The sequence below is a fragment of the Dermacentor variabilis genome, chromosome 7 (genome assembly GCF_050947875.1).
Source record: "Dermacentor variabilis isolate Ectoservices chromosome 7, ASM5094787v1, whole genome shotgun sequence".
Classification (NCBI taxonomy): Eukaryota; Metazoa; Arthropoda; class Arachnida; order Ixodida; family Ixodidae; genus Dermacentor; species Dermacentor variabilis.
The window spans coordinates 61,313,779-61,330,078 of record NC_134574.1 but is presented as its reverse complement, the minus strand read 5'-3'; the positions used below and the strand labels follow the sequence as shown (position 1 = coordinate 61,330,078).

At 49.6% G+C, this 16,300-nt stretch overlaps 2 pseudogenes; one reads left to right on the top strand and one right to left on the bottom strand.

Moving 5' to 3' along the window:
* Positions 1 to 7,455: 7,455 nt before the first annotated feature.
* Positions 7,456 to 7,831, top strand: LOC142588663 (histone H2A-like; annotated as a pseudogene).
* Positions 7,832 to 8,230: 399 nt separating this feature from the next.
* LOC142588662 (histone H2A-like) lies at positions 8,231 to 8,648 on the bottom strand (annotated as a pseudogene).
* Positions 8,649 to 16,300: the final 7,652 nt, after the last annotated feature.

Genomic DNA, 16,300 nt, shown 5'->3' with positions numbered 1-16,300 from the left:
CCCAAGGCTAAGACCATGTTCGCCTTCTGCTCGCTTGAGTACGGCATTCTTTAGGCACTGCAAACAAATTCTTCGAACACGTTGCGCGGCGCGACAGTAATAGACAGTGGAGCTCACATGCACCTAGCCGCTATCATAGCTTGGAATAAAAACGGCGTTGCTCTCTCTCGCACTGGTTCCAGATGTATGATGCATGTTTTGTGTGTATTTTTTCTATTCCGCATCGACTTGAACGCTGGAAAGAAATTGCTCTTCTCGTCATATCGGAATAAACGGCTGATGACAGCGCGTTCTTCGGCGACAGGCACCAGCGGCTGCTGACGAAGCGCTTTTTCGGAGCGCCGTCGCCAGCCGCTGCCGGTACTGTCAGAGCCGAGCAAAGGTTGAAGCCCTTTCTCGTAAGTGAAGGGAAGGCGCGGTGCTGGCGATGTTTTTACAACGACCTAGTTAACTTTGGTCGGCAGCGTCTCGTGCGACGCGGTGCTTCTCAGACGACTCCACACAGAATCGACTCCTACGACGCACGGAAGTGACGTCACTTAATTACACTCAAAACAATTGAAGTATATCAAATCTTACTAAAAAATGCGTTGAACTTGCAACGATATGAAAGAAAGTTGTCTTATGCGTTAGTGTTGATTAATTAATAATAGCAACCAATTATTCATGATATAATAATAATTAATAGACACAAGCCTTCATAAAGCCGTATTACTACACATTGACTGCCTTAGCACAGTTAAAGTAATGAAAACATATAAAAACCACAAAAACGTGGTACTAAGCTAGTTGCACAAGTATCTGTGCATGGCCTAATTGCATATAGTGCCTGCTTGCCGTGGCTTAGAATGAAATGAGCTTGCAGCACCGGCAGATTCCGAGTCCTGAGGGCCCAGGCTTCCCCTGAGAATGCTGTCATTTTAGCGCTCATAGTGTGCAATTAGGTCCCCCTTCTCTTTTGCATATATTTGACGTGGGCCCCCCTGTAGAGGCTGCCCAGGATCCATCTCTGGCTCTCAGATTAGGAAGAAGCATCCATCACTTATAGAGGCCCTGAGAGCGAAGCTCACGTTTCATTCACGAACCTAAAGCTTTTCTTGCGTGAAATGTTCAGAAGCTATTTGCAAGATACAAGGAATATATAAAGGCCAGTAATGAATTACACACAGTGCAGAATAACTGAAAGGTGAGCAAGTGGGTGCAGATTTATGGCAATGCCTTGCTTGGAAGCACGACGCAACACAGACGAGAGAGGTGAAGAAAGTAGACTTGGCACTGTATACAGAAGAAATTTATTTAAGGAAAACACTAATATATATATATATATATATATATATATATATATATATATATATATATATATATATATATATATATATATATATATATATAAAAGGGAAGAAAGTGGCTTAACCGAGGGGCTCGACTCCCGCAACATTGATGCCTTCAGGTAGCATATGTGGGTTTATTGACCAGTTGCCTTCACCCAAAAAGATTACGTTCTCATAACACCTGCGGCAAAAAGGACGTTCCACGTCCGCCGCCGAGTTCTGTGAGTGGTGGCGCTGGCTCACACTCCCAGGGTTCTACTGGGACACATAAATACCCAAGAAAGTGGATGGGAAAACGGCGCCGCGGTAGCTCAATTGGTAGAGCATCGCACGCGAAATGCGAAGGTTGTGGGTTCGGTTCGCACCTGCGGCAAGTTGTTTTTTCATCCACTTTAATTACCTTTAACTTATCGTTTCTTTATTTCATTTATAAAGCACAAGTAATTTCCCCTATGTTGTCCTTGGTGTCAGTGTTTGTTGGCTTCTTATGATATGACTATATATATATATATATATATATATATATATATATATATATATATATATATATATATATATATAGTGTGTGTCCTGAAGCAACCAGTATACACAATAAGAAAAATAAATCACGAGAGTAGAGCTACAAAGCCACGTGATAACAAATCAATGACAGAATGGTACAGTGGACATGTGTAATTATCAAAAGAGGGACACAAATAAAAAACGTAACAATAATTCATTTCACTCTAGCACACGCATCTAGATAATTGCATTTCTTGGTCACGAGGGTCACAAAATAAGCCTGGCTAATACATTTGTCCTGTAATTTGTTGATACAAAATGTTTCAATTATTTCACTCATTAATTTGTTACAATGATAGGAAAACATAAGTGTGTGATGAGCATGGGGTTACATCCACATGAGTGACAGTATCTGGCCAAATGGTAAGACAGTCGAGACGAAGTGAATGGGTGGTGGTGCTTCTGCACTCTCTAGTTACACCTCGTCACAAGATAACGGGATCAGGTATAACAAGACTAGCTAGCAGCATGCACACTTGTATGCATGTTTTGTTTGGAAACCAGATTTTGCTTTCTTGTTTTTACCTTTTTACGCTTAGTGCAGCCTGATCGCAATGGAAAGAAAAGCAAGGTGGCTGGAATTTATAGCAATCCATTTTTGAGTGTTAAATGTATCATGCAACATTCATGGCATTCTTTAGTCATTCCAGGCCCTTGTCCTATGAAACATCAAACATAATCAGACAAAAAAATGACATCCGCGTAAAAACAATATGCGTGAGGCTCTGACTTGCCTAAACTTGACCATGATTGCTACAGAAAGGTAGTTTCGCCAGTTTTAGGCACCTGGCAGCTGGAACTATATGCCAGCTAATGCTGCCCTAACCAGCACCATTGGCACTCCCACCCCGCATCTTAGGTTATATAATGACGTCTTTATAATGACCATGCAGTGCGACATTTTTAGAGGCATTCACCTGCCGTACATTCTGTTACCTGTGCACATTCACGGAGAGTTGACCGTTAATTCTGTAGCACGCAAAGAAATACAAACCTTCGTTCAAAATTACCTACGCCATAAGCTGCGCACATATGCTGTTTAATTAAAGAGCCATGTAAAGGTTATGTTGACGCTTCTTTATTCCCATTAAAGCGAATTATTATTGTAGTAAACGCACGTTTATGTATATGTACTAACCATAAGGCCAAAATCATGGTCAACTTTAGGCAAGTCAGAGCCTTGCGCATGTTCTTTTTACCCCGTGTCCCTTTTTCTTAGCGCCTTGCTGTGTTCTGGCGAAGCTCTCATTTCTACCACCTATATTGTCCTTACAAATAAAATAATGCAACTTGTCTTAAATATTCGTTTTCAAGTACCTGTGAACAGCTGTTTATGAGGTTTTGATAAAAATTTACAATGTTTTTTTCTTTATTTTGATTTTTAGATTGCGTTCACTTTCGTCAAAACTTCACATTTGAAGTGAATTGTAAAACTGATAATTTGTGATACAACAACAACATTGCACATATTTGTTGAATAGGTTAGGGTCTCACAGTCCGCCAAATTTCATAAGGCTCCACGGATTGGTTTAGTTGATGAAAAATCGTAGACATAGCAACTTTTGAAAATTGTAGCAAATTAAGCAGTTATGCTAAAATATTTCGGTGTTGCACGGCTAGCTGGCCCTTCTTTACGTCTATGTTTTTACGTCTATAGCTACTCTAGAAATAGCTACAATAGCTGTGGCTGCAGATGCTAGCCGCAGCCGCAGCCACGGCCGCATTTTTCTTGATGTGTTCTGCCACCTAGCGGAATCGGCGAAGCTCCATAGCTCGGCCGCGAAACGGCTCGAGTGTCCACTCTTGTCGTTTAGTATGTCAGTCTATGCAGTTTAAAAACAGTTGCACCGTTTGGGGTCTATATTTGCCACACAACGGTAATCGTCATCTGTCTTGTCCGCATTTCCTTTCTTTAAAGGGACACTAAAGGTTACCAGAAACTCAAGTTAAAGTGGTAGAGCAATGTTCTAGAACGTCTAAGGCGTCAATATAATCGCGAACAGAGCTTTAGTAAACGAGAAATTGAGGTAAATGCATGACACGATTTGAGACCCCCCAGCGACATTCCGGTACTAGCCCGATGACGAAAGGTCTCCTCATAATTTGTGTTACTAATACTCAACTACTCGTATTAAAAATATCATTTCATTCGATTATAAGCCGGAAAAAATGCTACTTGTCTACGTCTATTCGATTCTAGGAAAAAATAACATTTTGACGTTACCCTTCAGTAATATGGGTGTTCGAAAGGTTTCGTTTTCGCTCGACTCTGCGCCGCGCACGCTTTGGAGTTTCAGTAGTTTCGTTATCGCGTCGTGCTGTGAGGGTTCTGCTCGCGAAACTTTCATTTGGAACAAGCAGCGAGAATGCCACGTCCATGTGATGTCGTGGGAAGCCCTCGTTGCTTTCCCGCTCCGGAGAGCCGGTGTCGAGGCCGCCGTCGTAGTACGCAACGACGCCGGCAGTGCGAGCCCTCAGAAGCAGGTCGCGCTCGTCGGTGCTCAAATCGCTGAAGTTGAGCCCACCATCGCGAGCCAATCTGTCGGTGTCAGGGTCCATTGCGACGAGCGTCGAAGTTAGCGTCATAGAATGAAGTACCAGCTTATGGGCGTCTTGCGCTGGAGTGTGAGGTATAGTAGCGGCGCCTGGTGGCGGTGCGGGAAACGACATCTGGGTCGTGCCAGCTTGGGTCGTATTGAGCCCTGGCTGTGGCGAAGCACGTTTCTAGGCCGAGTTTTGCGTCGATTCGCACATTTTTATGCCCTGTTGCGAGTGCGAAAAGGCTCGTCGCTTCTCATAGACCACGCCGACCACGCTGCGAGCTCGCTGCAGCCTATAGTTTAACGAAAACGGACTCTCCGTGTGCCGTGGGACGTAACGTGGGACGTAATTCGTTTCTCCTTCCGCTAGCCACCATACTCCCGCTTTCGCTCTGCTGTCGGCTCTGTCTTGGCTCTGTTTCTGGCCGCGCGTTCGCGTTTTGCGCAGAAAAGCCGTAGCGCCGTCTGCGGACGCCGTTCTACTCACCGATGGCGCAACGTCACTATGAGACCATGATGTCAGTTCTCCTCGATCGGAGGGCGGGCGATTTGAACTGCGCTAGAGGTACGCGGACGCTTCAGAACGCATTTTCTCTTAAAATAAGTCTCTCCTTGGCACGAAACAAGCGTTTCGAGGTTTCTGGGATGGTATTTCAACAGTCCACGTTGACTTAATAGTAACCTTTAGTGTCCCTTTAACCCGGCGAACCCGGTACTTTCCGCTAACGAACGGCATGCGCGTTATCAGCATGACATAGCATTCCAGACAGGAAAGTAACGAGCGCAGAGTTTTCAAAAAAGGAAATGCGGGCAATACAGATGACGATTATCGTTGTGTGGCAAATATACACTCCAAATGTTTCTTAAAGTGTGGTCGTGCCGCCTGTCAAGCTGCTAGCCGCCGCCGCAGCCGCATTTTTCTTGAAGTGCTCTGCCACCTATAGCGGAATCGGCGAAGCTCCAGATAGCTCGGCCGCAAAACGGCTCGAGTGTCCACTCTTGTCGCTTACTATGTAACTCTATGGATGCTCTGTCTCGCACAGGTCCTAGATGTTTGACGCATTTTTTGTGCGTATTTTTTCTATTCCGCATCGACTTGAACGCCGGGAAAAAGAATTGCCCTTTCTCATAAGTGAAGGGAAGGTGCGGTGCTGGCGATGTTTTTACACATCCCTCTAACGCAGTAATCGCGGCGCATTCGGGCGCACAGAGCGCGCAATCAGGTGGTATTTTTTTTTTTGAACTCCGCGGGCTTTCGTTTTTCCCGAATAAAGACGGCCATGCTAATGGTATCTTTGACTGGTCGCCTGTATGCCCCGAAGCAGAGTCGGGTAGATCGGTCGTTTCCCGAGCTCAAAGGTAGGGGACAAGCGCGCAGGCCGAACGTGCGACTTGCTCTCGGAGTAGGAAATTGCTGATGCGAAGCCTGCCAACGTCCGATGTTTCGCCTATCCAAAGCTCCCGGCGCTGCCCGAAAAACCGGTGGACGTGCCGGCGGGACGAACGTTCGTCGAGACGCCAGCATGCAGTGGCCTAGGTTGCCAAGGTTACGGTGGGCCGTTGCCAACAGCAGTGACGCGGCGCTGCGATGACGTTTCAATCTCGACGACTGCTCCGACGACAGGGCTCGGAGCGCCTCAGAGCGCTCCACGATAGAGGAGCGCAATCGAGAAGAACCAGCCGAACGCAGGGCGCGCACCCTCTTTCAACCAGCCGAAGACAACGCAGCTCGCGAGAGCGCTCGAGTGCTCAGAAACGACCAGCCGAAGAGAGCATAGGTCTATCTCGCTGGAAGTATCTGGGTTGGTCAATATTTGTGAAGCTCCACAACTTTCCTCTTGATGCCTGAACGTTTCAAGCCATATTTAAAAAGTTAATTATTTATTTATCTCCGCTAATTACTCAAAGAAGACGATCAAAAGAGTGCTACTGTAAGTTTAGATAAACGCTAACAACATCCACGCGATTTCTGCTCTGAAGAACGCATAGGTTTTTTTCAAAATTTTGGTCCAAGTTAGCTGGGATATCCTGTATATACGGCGCACATCAACGCATCAAGCAAACGCCTCTCGCCGTGTGTTCCTTGTACTGGCAGAGAAATAGCAGTGGTGCACGCAAGCTAATATTTAACATCAACACACCACTTTCGCGTTAGACTAAAGATTGAAGAAATTAAGCTTTCACCGTCAAGATCACCGATAATTATCGTTAATCAAAGACTATAGGAGACAAAGCTTCGCTTACATCGATTCCCACAGTGCGCGGGATCTCCATATTTTTTTCTTTTTTGCATTCACTTGGCATTCGGTGTTTGAAACCTTTCAAACACCAATGGCCGACAGCTGATCGAACTGATAGCGCTGGTATAGCATGCCCTCACAGTCAAAGCAGCAGCAGAAAGGCTACTCCCTATCGTATATTGACAGTCCGCGTGGAAACAACGTGATTCAGCTCGATGTAAATGCAACCAGACGGTCCCGCGAGAAGCTGCTCCGAAGTTAAAACTGTGGCTACAAGGGATCGCCCGTACTGCTCGCCCGCCAGTATTGGTCGAAGAAAACATACCGCCACCCATTTCAGGGGAGCTTCCGAGACAGCGTGGGCCGCGTTTCGTGTGTGTTGCAAGTACTAACTGTTTGTCGCCCAAACTCCGTCTGTTACAGTGTGCCATTGCTAAAGGAATAAACGACACGATAAGCTTTAACGTGCTTGTCAATCAATGTGCCCGTCCTTTTCCGTAGTCGAAATATTTAGTTTGTACCAGACTTTGACCAGAAATGTTTAGGCAGATCACATACGACCACCGCTACTTAGTTTTCCTCTGGCATGCTAAGCGCACATGGTAACGATGGTTAGTGTCAGCTTGTGCTTTAGTAAGGTCATGTCGGGTCCTCACAGCGTAAAGAATCAACAAATTTACACGGGGCCTTCGACGCGTAATGCCTTTCCTGACAGCTTTGCTGCTTTCCGGTCGTTTCAGGACTTTGTACCCGTGCACTGCGTTTCTAGCCGTGCGGTCTACTATGTCCGGCCAGGCACCAGCAGGCAAGGCGTCTAAGACTACCCAGCGGCAGTCTCGATCGTCGCGGGCTGGTCTTCACTATGCAGATTGCATAGGCATCGGCGCCCCGGCCAACATGGCGGCATGGTTGGAGTACCTGACGGCTGAAGTGCTCGAGCTGGCTGGAACCGCGGCTCGCGACAACCACAAGACACGCGTCGCAGCTGGCCGTGCGTAACGACGAGGAGGTTAGCAAGTTGCTGTCGGACGTCACTATATCCGGGGGTGGCGTGTTGCCCAACATTCCACAGGAGCTGCTCCCGAAGAAGACCGGCGCAAGTCAGCGGCAGCGGAATGGCCACAAAGGGGCCGATGCGGGCGGTGGAAGCAAGACGTGACGGGTCTCATCCCACTCACCGTCGTACGGTGCCGACAATGTAAATAAATTGGTTATACTACTAGCTTTTCGTCTTCGCTAAGTTTCTGTTGCATTTGCGATGTCACCTACGCAGAAACGAGCGTGCGCGAGCGGTCGAGGTTCTTCCCGGAAGTGGAGTAATGCGTTTGGCCATAGAGACAGAAATTCAACAAGAGGAGCACTCGGGGCGCTATTCTGGACATTCCGCCATTAGAGACTTTAGAGACTTCCGGGAAGAACCTCGACCGCTCGCGCACGCTCGTTTCTGCGTAGGTGACATCGCAAATGCAACAGAAACTTAGCGAAGACGAAAAGCTAGTAGTATAACCAATTTATTTACATTGTCGGCACCGTACGACGGCGAGTGGGATGAGACCCGTCACGTCTTGCTTCCACCGCCCGCATCGGCCCCTTTGTGGCCATTCCGCTGCCGCTGACTTGCGCCGGTCTTCTTCGGGAGCAGCTCCTGTGGAATGTTGGGCAACACGCCACCCCCGGATATAGTGACGTCCGACAGCAACTTGCTAACCTCCTCGTCGTTACGCACGGCCAGCTGCGACGCGTGTCTTGTGGTTGTCGCGAGCCGCGGTTCCAGCCAGCTCGAGCACTTCAGCCGTCAGGTACTCCAACCATGCCGCCATGTTGGCCGGGGCGCCGATGCCTATGCAATCTGCATAGTTGCCCTGGCTCATCAGGCGGTGAATGCGACCCACCGGGAAGTGAAGACCAGCCCGCGACGATCGAGACTGCCGCTGGGTAGTCTTAGACGCCTTGCCTGCTGGTGCCTGGCCGGACATAGTAGACCGCACGGCTAGAAACGCAGTGCACGGGTACAAAGTCCTGAAACGACCGGAAAGCAGCAAAGCTGTCAGGAAAGGCATTACGCGTCGAAGGCGCCGTGTAAATTTGTTGATTCTTTACGCTGTGAGGACCCGACATGACCTTACTAAAGCACAAGCTGACACTAACCATCGTTACCATGTGCGCTTAGCATGCCAGAGGAAAACTAAGTAGCGGTGGTCGTATGTGATCTGCCTAAACATTTCTGGTCAAAGTCTGGTACAAACTAAATATTTCGACTTCGGAGAAGGACGGGCACATTGATTCAGAAGCACGTTAAAGCTTATCGTGTCGTTTATTCCTTTAGCAATGACACACTGTAACAGACGGAGTTTGGTCTACAAAGAGTACTTGCAACACACACGAAACGCGGCCCACGCTGTCTCGAAACTCCCCTGAAATGGGTGGCGATCCCTTGTAGCCACAGTTTTAACTTCGGAGCAGCTTGTCGCGTGACCGTCTGGTTGCATTCACATCGAGCTGAATCCCGCTGATTCCGCGCGGACCGTCAATATACAATAGGGAGTAGCCTTTCTGCTGCCGCTTTCACTGTGAGGGCATGCTATACCAGCGCTATCAGTTCTATCAGTTCGATCAGCTGTCGGCTATTGGCGTTTTAAAGGTTTCGAACACCAAATGCCAAGTGAATGCAAAAAAGAAAAAAAATATGCCGATCCCACGCACTGTAGGAAACGATGTAAGCGAAGCTTTGTGTGCTGATCTTCGAGTGACGATAATTAGCGGTGATGTTGACGGCGAAAGCTTAATTTCTTAAATGTGTAGTCTAACACGAACCTGGTGTGTTATGTTAAACATTAGCTTGCAATGCGTGCACCACTGCTATTTGTATGCCAGTACAAGGAACACACAGCGAGAGGTGTTTCCTTGATGCGTTGCTGTGCGCCATATATACACGATGTCCCAGCTAACTTGGACCAAGATTTTGAAAAAAAAAAACTATATGTTCTTCAGAACACAAATCGCGTGGATATTGTTAGCGTTTATCTGGACTTACAGTAGCACTCTTTTGCTCGTCTTTTGCGGGTCGGGGCGTACTCCGGATTTGCTGATGACATGGCCTAGGAACAGAAGCTCATCGTAAGCGAAGCGGCACTTTTCCGGCTTCAGAGTGAGCCCTGATGATTTGATAGCCTCTAATACTGTCGCAAGCCGCCTAAGGTGGTCGTCGAAATTTTCGGCGATTACAACGACGTCATCCAAGTAAACAAGACACGTCTGCCACTTCAATCCTGCTAACACCGTGTCTATGACGCGCTGAAACGTTGCAGGCGCCGAGCACAGTCCGAATGGCATGACCTTGAACTCGTAGAGGCCGTCTGGCGTGATGAATGCGGTCTTTTCGCGATCTCTCTCGTCGACTTCTATTTGCCAGTAGCCAGACTTGAGGTCCATCGACGAGAAGTATTTAGCGTTGCAGAGCCGATCCAATGCGTCGTCTATCCGCGGAAGTGGGTATACGTCTTTCTTCGTGATCTTGTTCAGTCGACGATAATCGACGCAGAAACTGTTGTAATCGCACCGCTGGTACGAGTTGTTGGGAACTCGGCGCTGACGCCCGTTGTTGCACCTGGGTCGCAAGCCCCAAGGGTAGCGTTGGCCTGGCGGCCTGGGGTACAACTGGAAGCATCCGAAGGTCCCGGCAAAGCATGAGTCGACTGGTAACAACAAAACAACTTGTTTATTCTAACATCGCAAAGAGTTGGCGGTCAGGTTGACCGAAATAGAGAGACGGGAGTGCACGTTACTCAACAGAAGAAATCGGAGCCCTCTTTTGGCGTCCGGGGGCAGCTGCTTTTATACTCTCGCAGTTGAGGGCAAGAAGGAACCCCTCTATAGACGAGCACGTGACTGTGCCGCTCGGGAACAATGGGATAAGGTGGCTTATAAGTCGTGTCGGCGCCGCTGGGGCACAATGGGAAGAGAAGGTGGACGCATCCGTCGTGTCGGCGCCTGTCAGACCCCCTCGCTTCACAGTTGTTGGGAGCTCCTCTCCCCGGCTGCCGCGCTTCGACAAGCGTGGGCACCAACATGCACATGAAGACACGTGGCATTGGAACATGCCTGGACGCGCTTGGCGGGGAGGCGTAGCGGCGGCGCCGAACGGGCCAAAATGTGTGCCGCTTTGAACGAAGCCCCGGCGTCCGTTGCATCCGCGCCGGCTTTACCGCGCGTCGTAGGCGAAACGTAACAGACCGCCCCGCCGGGGGAAGGAGATCCCGATGGACAGGGGACTGCATCCGCTGTCCGGAGGGATGTCGCTCGATGATGCTCATAACCGAAGTCGGGCGTCCCTCGACGTTTCTTGAGCGCAGCGCACAGAGAAGGCCTCGTTCTCTCGTTCAGGTTCGCACGGGACACTGCAAAGTGACTTCGGGAGAGTTCACATTTTTGTTCTCGTTCCCGGCAAGCGTTAGAACTACGCTGAAACTCAACCGCTTAGTCAGCAAGCACGGCACAACCCTCACTAAGCCCTGCCAGGCTCTTTCCCCTTCTATACCACTGCCTAGTTCCTTACAGTAGTCTAGCAGCACTCAGAACGCGTCCACAAATTGGAAAATTGCACTAGAAAGCATGTCATCACTTTGAAACACTAAACAAAAGCAATATGTTAAAAATCCTGCCTCAGGAAGAAAAACATCAGTAACAAACAATTTTGAGGCTGATTCCTACGTTAGGGGCTTCGACTTAAGCCATCGGCGTTACCGTTGAGACTCCCCTTTTTGTAACGCACCTCAAAGGAATATTGTTGCAAAGCGAGGCTCCAGCGCAGGAGGCGGCCATTTTTGGGAGAGATGGTCTGCAGCCATTGGAGAGGGCAGTGCTCCGTCTCAATGATAAACCTTGAGCCGGCTAGATAGCATGACAATTTCTGAACGGCCCACACGGGACACGCACACTCTTTCTCGGTGGCACTGTACGCCTGCTCACGACTGGTCAGCTTACGACTAGCATACAGGACGGGGTGTTCTACTTCTCCATTTTCCCGTTGGCACAGTACAACGCCCATGCCTCGCTCACTAGCATCGCACTGAACTACGAACCCCTTTGTGTAGTCTGGCGATCGTAGCACAGGCTGGCTTGTTAGGGCGCTCTTTAGGGCGCTAAAAGCTCTTTTCTTTGTCTCGTCCCAGACGACTGTTTGCGGCTCTGTCTTTCTTAGAGCATCCGTCAGGGGAGCCGCGATATCAAAGTACCTGGGGATTGTACCTCTGATAGTAGCCGGCGACACCTAAGAACGACCGAATATCGGTCTTTGTGCGCGGTTGCGGGAAGTCTCGCACAGCGGCCACCTTTATTTCAGAGGGGCGGCGACGACCCTGACCAATCACGTGACCGAGGTAGACAACCTCGGCCTGGGCTAACTGGCACTTGGGAGCCTTGACTGTCAAGCCCGCTTCGCGCAGGCGGGTTAGCACTGCCCGCAAGTGTGCCATATGCTCAGACCAGGATGCGGAGAATATCGCCACGTCGTCTAGATACGGTAAAGCGAATTCTTGCTGTCCCCGCAACACTTTATCCATGAGGCTTGAAAAGCAGTATGGCGCGTTCTTCAAACCAAAACTCAACACTTTAGGACGGAATGTTCCCATTGGTGAAATGAACGCCGCATACCTACTAGCCTCTTCTGTAAGTGGAACCTGCCAATAACCCCTGACAAGATCTAGGGTGGAAATAAACTGAGCGCTACTAACTTTCTCAAGGCGCTCCTCGATGTTAGGGATCGGATAAATTTGATCCTTAGTGATGGAATTAAGCCTGCGGTAGTCGACGCAAGGACGAGGTTCCTTGCCCGGTACCTCAACTAAAATCAAAGGGGAGGTATAATCACTCTCACCTGCCTCAATAACACCGAGCTGTAGCATTTTCTTTACCTCAGCCTCCATAATATCGCTCTGGCGGGGTGACACCCGATACGCCTTGGATCGTACTGGCTCTGGGGAGGTAAGTTCTATATCATGAGTAAGGACAGAAGTCCTACCAGGCCTCTCAGAGAACAGACCTTGAAACTCTTGTAATAGCTGGTGTAGTTCGGTTTTCTGCTCAGGCGACAGCGATGCTCCACCGACTAAGTCACTAATGACCTGATCGGTGTCTTTCCTGATCGTCACTGAGCCTAGTCCCGGAAGCTCGACCGGAAGCTCTTCGGGAACGTTTACCATCATGCACACTACTGCTTCCCTTTGTCTATAAGGTTTGAGCAGATTACAGTGGTAAACTTGCTGTGCTTTCCGCTTTCCTGGCAGACTCACCACGTAGTTGACGTCTGACAGTTTCTGAACAATTCGTGCTGGGCCCTCCCACTGCACGTCTAGTTTGTTTTTTAGCGATGTGCGCAATATCATGACCTCATCGCCCACCTCAAAACGACGGGCCCTGGCGGTCCGATCATAATAAACCTTGGCCCTCTGCTGGGCCTTTGCCATTGCTTCACCTGACAACTCCTGTGCCCTTCTTAAGCGTTCGAGGAGCTTAAGCACGTACTCCACCACGACTGGGTCGTCGCCCCTGCCTTCCCACGATTCTCGAAGCATGCGAAGCGGAGACCGAAGCGAGCGACCGTACACCAGCTCAGCTGGCGAAAACCCCGTAGCCGCATGCGGCGCGGTCCGTAATGCAAACATCACCCCAGGCAGACACAGCTCCCAGTCAGTTTGATGTTCAAAACACAATGCTCTCAACACGCGCTTCATGACGGAGTGGAGCTTCTCAACGGAATTAGACTGTGGGTGGTACACTGAGCTGTGTAACAGCTTTACCCCACACCTTTCGAGAAAAGTTGTCGTCAAAGCGCTAGTAAACACTGTGCCCTGATCTGATTGGATTTCCGCAGGAAAACCAACTCGCGCAAATATGGACAGTAGTGCATTGACTATCTCAACTGAGCTGAGTTCTTTAAGCGGCACTGCTTCAGGGAACTTTGTCGCTGGGCAGATCACAGTCAAAATGTGTCTGTACCCCGTGGCTGTTACCGGCAGAGGTCCCACTGTATCAATAACGAGCCGTCTAAAAGGCTCCGTAATGATAGGTACCAATCTCAACGGCGCCCTCGATTTGTCCCCTGGTTTGCCCACCCGCTGACAGGTGTCACATGTCCTCACGAAATGGTCTGCGTCCCGAAAACACCCTGGCCAATAGTACTCTTGCAAGAGACGGTCCTTAGTTTTCTTAACTCCTAGGTGTCCGGACCACGAACCCCCGTGCGACAAGCGCAACAGATCCTGACGATAGCATTGAGGCACGATCAGCTGATCGAACTCCACTCCTCTGCGGTCTAGATACTTCCGGTACAGGACTCCACCTCTTTCCACAAAGCGAGCATTTTTCTTGGCGATACCTTCCTTGACAATGCAGCGTACGTTTTCTAGGCTGCCATCCTTTTTTTGCTCGGCTATCAAAGCCGACCGGCTGACTTTTAGCAACCTATTAAGTCCGTCTGACGTAGGCGCGATGAGCAAATCTGCAGATAGCTCTTCTAACTTTCCCGCATCGGGATTTTCCTCTCCAGTATCTGGTGCCTTTAACGTTACAGACTCAATTTTATTCAGTTCGGGCGTGCTCTGAATATCGGCTTGCTGCGCCTCTGACCCTTTCTCATTGTTCGCCAACGTCGGCCCCGCAACTACCGCCTTTGCAGCGAGCTCCCGAACCTTCGATCTGGTTAAGGCCTGAACGCTAGCCTCACCAAACAAAAGCCCCTTCTCGCGCAGGAGGTGATCGGACCTGTTTGAAAATAGGTACGGGTACTGGGGGGGGCAGCATAGATGACACTGCCGCCTCCGTCTCAAGCGCTCCGAAAGGTCCTTCAATAAGCACTTTTGCTACGGGCAGACACACACTATGAGCTTCCACGGCTTGCTTGATCCATGCGCACTCGCCCGTGAACATATCGGGTTCTACGTAGGAGGGGTGAACTACATCCATCGTAGCTGCGGAATCGCGAAGCACTCGGCACTCTTTCCCGTTCACGAGGAGGTCTCGCATGTAAGGCTCGAGAAGCTTCATGTTCTCGTCAGTGCTGCATATTGACAAAAACACAACTTTTGGTTTTGTTTCCGGACACTGCGCCGAAAAGTGACCCTGCTTCTGGCACGTATAACAAACGCGCGCTTGCCTCGTCTCGAACCGCTTTCTGCGTTCGGCTTCGGCTGCCGCCGTCTCCTTAGGTTCGGTCGCACTGCTTTCACTCGCATCCGCACTACGTGTGTTCCCCTTTGCTCTCATGGGTGTGAACTTCGGCCTCTCAAACTTCGAGCCAAACTCACCCTTTTGACCGTCCTTAGCTCCGCGAGCCCGACGCGTCACAAACTCCTCGGCTAGCTCAGCGGCTTTAGCCACCGTACAAACGTCTGGCCTATCCAAGACCCAGTACCGCACGTTCTCAGGTAACCGACTATAAAACTGTTCCAGCCCGAAGCACTGCAGAACTTTATCGTGGTCACCAAACGCTTTCTCTTCTTTGAGCCACTCCTGCATGTTTGACATAAGCCTGTACGCAAACTCTGTATATGACTCACTTTTGCCTTTCTCATTTTCCCGAAACTTCCGACGGAACGCCTCCGCTGACAGCCTGTACTTCTTTAGCAGACTCGATTTCACTTTGTCGAAATCCTCTGCCTCCTCTCTATTCAAGCGAGCGACTACGTCGGCCGCCTCGCCGGGTAACAAAGTGAGCAAGCGCTGTGGCCACGTTTCCCGAGAGAACCCCTGCTTCTCGCACGTTCGCTCAAAGTTAACCAGGAACAAACCAATGTCCTCTCCAAGCTTAAACGGCCGCATCAGGTCAGTCATTTTGAGCAATACTCGTTCTCCTGCACCGTGTGCCTGACTTCCATTACGAGCGCGTTCCATCTCTATCTCGAGACGCTTCATTTCCAAAGCGTGTTGACGCTCTTCTTTTTCTTTCTCTTCTTTACGTTCACGCTCTTCTTTCTCTTTCTGTTCTTTAAGTTCGCGCTCCTGTTTCTCTTTTTGCTCTTTAAGTTCGCGCTCCTGTCTTTTTGCAGTCTCCCTCTCCTCAATGGTCTCAAGGCATTCCGACAGCTCGTCATCCTCAGCTTCTAACTCAAGAATAGCCCTCAGCAGTTCTGGTTTTCTGAGTTTGTCTGAGACATCCAGACCCAAATCTCTTGCAAGCTCCAGCAATTTCGGTTTGCGCAACGACTTCAAATCCATGGCTACTCTGAATGCTGCTTTCTCTACTGCCTATTATTGTCTTGCCGCAAACTAACCCGGCAGCAACGACAACCACAATTACCAGCTCTGTTTCTGACACTAACAAAAGCCTGGCAAAGCTCAGAAGAAGAAAGTCCCGCACTCGCCAAACCTCGCAGCCAAGAATTCAGCGCAGTCGTTCCGCTGCAGGCAACCAGTCATCACACAGGGCTCGTTGCACTGCTCCCGGATCGTTGTTCAGCTGCTCAGCATACAGTCAACTGCATATCTTCGCTGCTGGCCTCCGTTGTCGCGATCTCACCGCTGGCAGACAGTTGTTGTAATCGCACCGCTGGTACGAGTTGTTGCGAACTCGGCGCTGACGCCCGTTGTTGCACCTGGGTCGCAAGCCCCAAGGGTAGCGTTGGCCTGGCGG